Source organism: Hibiscus syriacus, unplaced genomic scaffold (assembly GCF_006381635.1).
Source record: "Hibiscus syriacus cultivar Baekdansim isolate YM2019G1 unplaced genomic scaffold, ASM638163v2 tig00111215_pilon, whole genome shotgun sequence".
In the NCBI taxonomy this organism is placed as follows: Eukaryota; Viridiplantae; Streptophyta; class Magnoliopsida; order Malvales; family Malvaceae; genus Hibiscus; species Hibiscus syriacus.
The window spans coordinates 505,080-508,731 of NW_024063023.1; the positions used below are offsets into that span (position 1 = coordinate 505,080).

At 36.8% G+C, this 3,652-nt stretch overlaps 1 pseudogene; it reads right to left on the reverse strand.

Annotated features, from left to right (window-relative positions):
- Positions 1–1,735: 1,735 nt before the first annotated feature.
- On the reverse strand, positions 1,736–2,844 carry LOC120156364 (annotated as a pseudogene).
- Between the last annotated feature and the right edge of the window lie 808 nt (positions 2,845–3,652).

The following is a 3,652-nucleotide window of genomic DNA, read 5'->3' on the forward strand; positions in this document are numbered from 1 at the left end:
TCAACCCTAATCCAAACCCATTTAAAAAATATCAAAATCCACCAAATCTGGGATATTAACTAATTAAATCATTCCCATATAGAAAGACTTCATGATTTTATCTGAGAAATCAACCATAAATCAAGAAAAGGGAAGCATTTTAGGGGGTGATTCGAACAACATCAACAGATCAACGAAAAAAAAAGGAAAGCCTTTTTAAAACAAAAAAAAAAGAAGAGAAAAAAGTTTACCCTTAACAAGATCCGACCACCGCTGCTTCATCGGAGACAAAGCTTACCCCATAACCGAAGGTAATGACCTTACTCTTATCTAGGTTTTGGGGGGCTCATTATGGTGTTGAGATGTAGAAAGAACCATTTTTTAGGAGTTGCTTTGGGATTTAGAGTTAAAAAGGTGGAGGGGTCGAGGTAGAAGAAAAGAGAGTTCTTTGGTTCGTTTTTTCCCTAGAGCCATCGATTTAAGGCGTCAGGGGGGCTTTTGGCCTTCACAGCCGGAGTGAAGAGAAAAGAGAGAAAATGAGATTTCTAGGGTTCATATTTTAGGTGCCTAAAAAATTATAACCCAAGGGGAATTTTAGGCCATTTTTTATCGTGATCTTTAATATTTCAAAATCATACGACATCGTTGAAAAGGGGAGGGCATTAATGCTTCAGCGCATGGGTTATTTGCAAGAGAGGTCCTATGGTTTGTAATCTTTCTATTTGGTCATCAATGAAACTTTTACCTTCTTTATTTTGAGCTTACGAATTGTTGAGATTTTAATTTCATCCTCATTTGTTTATGTGTATATTTATGTTTATTCAAGTTTTAGCCATCTTACTTTAATTTGTTCATGTTTAGGTATTTTTTTTTATTAATTCACTTTAGTCACCTTTTTCACATTGTTTTGCTTTTGGTCCAGTTTATGATATTTTATTTATTTTAATCTTGAACATTGTTTTGTGGTTTATTTTCCTTTCTAGTATATCTATTGTTCGGTAAGTTCGATGTTGCCCCGATTTGTTGTTGATTTTTCTATTAGAATTACAAGTTATTGTTAATACCATTTAGCCCTTTAATCACTATATATGTTCAATTACTTTTGATTGTATTCTGGTTTTAGGATTCCATATTTTCCTTTTTAGTCCTATACATATATACACATACTATATTACGGGTACTACATTATATATATAATATATACAATATTATGGTTTTATATATTTGTATGTAATAATGTATTTTTATTTTGTATTACATGCACGTGTTATATATATTATGTATTTATATTACGTGTTTTATATAATGTAATAATGTATGTAAACGTTGTTCTTTAACATTTAAACATTTTGTTTTGTGGTAGACGTACGGGTAATATCCTAATTTACAATATTTGCAATATTGTTTGTTGTAGTAACTTGTTGCTTTTCTTTGGATATATTAAAATCTATTTATAAAAAAAAGGTAAGCGATGTAGATGGCAGAAAATCAACTTTGGTTGAGTGTTAATTATGTGCTTATAATGGTAGATTGTAATTATAACTGTCACACTTATTGAAATTAATTAATACAGTTCCATGCTTGTAACGATGGATTTTAGCTTGTAACTATTGGTATAGTTCGTAATGATCTACACTTTGTCACATATTATTCCTTAAACTCCGCTATCGAGTGTGTGACGTCTAGAAAGATGAACGAGGCACAGGTACAACACAAAGTGGGTTCTTCCTGGTGATCGTAAGGCCGTAGAGCTCGGTCATGTCAAATTCTCCGCAGTTTCACCAGCAGGCAACTTCCAATCGAACCAATAAAGAAGGTTCGCTATCACATACTCAACAGACGCAACTCCGAATAACATCCCGGACATGCTCTTCTTCCGAAACCGAATGGGATGTGAAAATCCTGACCCTGAAAACGATGGGATTGTTCTCGAATCTCTCCGGGGTGAACTCTTCCTTTCCCACCGTTCGGGGTCTCGATGAATGGCCCATGAGTTCACCATGACGTTGGTACCCGACGGGATGTCGTAGCCTCCCAATTTAACGGGTGCCGATAATTTTCGAATGATGTTAGGCGGATGTAATCTTAGAGTTTCTTTGATCACACACTTTAAGTATTCCATTTTGTTGATGTCCTCTGGGTCTACCTAGATTGTTTCCCACGACGGTTCTTACCTCTATTTGGACCTTCTTCATAGCATTTTCGTTCTTTAGAAGTTCGGTCATTGCCCATTCATCTGTCGTTATGGTGGTATCGGTTCCTGCTACGAACAGATCCTGAGATTATCAAAATTAAACACTTAGAAATGTTAAAAATATTCAAATTTAAATCCCACAGGATTGATGGTATTTACGTGTCTTCGACATGTGCCGTACATCACAAAAATTTTGAGAAATCGAAAAATTTAAAATGAATAACTAACCATTAAGATTGCTTTGATGTTGTCCTGAGTGAGGTCCATCTCCAACATGCCATCCTTTTGGAGCTGCATAATGATGGAGACGAAGTCTTTTTTACTGGTAACTTGTTCATGATTTTCAAGAGCTCGATGCTCCTCGATTACTTCATCGAGGAACTCATCGAGCTCTTTTGATAACGATTTCATCCTTGGAATATATCCGGTGAGGACATCGAGCCACCACAAGTAAGAATATATCGCCGATACAGAAAGTGTTAATGATCAGATTCATTATATTTTAGCCAAATGTCCGAACCGGCTGCACCCGTCTTCGTTTTCCTCTCGTGACTAAGAACACACCGAGACACGATGTTACTCGAAACCGACGTAAGCATGTCGCTCAGTACAACCGTCTCATCGTTGACAAGCACGACGGATCTTGTCGACGAGGTGATCGACTTCCTCATCTCTTACGAACTGAAACGAATGCACTCTCGGTTGCTGAGGAGCTCGACAACGCTCATCTTCTTAACCTGCCGCCAGAACTCGCCGTAGGGAGAAAACCCGAGACCTTTTGCATCGTAGAACATTTCTTTCACCGCCGTCGTCTTTGGCTTGTCGGAGAAGGCGATGTCGTGGTTTTTTACGATCTCTCTAACCATTTCAGCCGATGAAACCACTAGCGTTGGGTTAGAACCCAATTGTAGAAGCAAAAGGGAGCCGTAGTTTCTGGAGAGTTGCCGGAAAGAGCGGTGGGGGAGTTTGCCGAGTTGATGGATGTTTCCGATGATCGGAAGCTTTGGCGGCGACGGAGGCAGATGAAGAGGTCGGCGTTTCGCTAGTTTTAGCAAAATTAAAAGGGAGAAAATGAAGATTAGAGGTAGAAGAAACAATGGATCCATTTTTGCGGAATCGGATGATCATTAATCTTCACTACTTTGCCTTCTTTTATAATATTAAATTATGATAGTGACGAATTTTTACGATTTTTAAAATCAACGAATTAAAATAATTGTATTATAATAATTTCAAGTAATATCATAATTTTAAAAATGGCAAAAAGTAGAGATCCCTGTATTTTAAAAAAAAAAATATTGTGGTCCTAGTATTTTTTTTTCTTAATGTGGTCCTCTAATTCATAAAACAAACTCAATGGGACCTTTGACTAACATTTTTCGTCGTTGACCATTACAGTACTGACGTAACAGTCCACGGTGCTGATTGCAGTTCATCTGTCATGTTTGAACTACCAATTTAGTCAATCTATTATTTCAT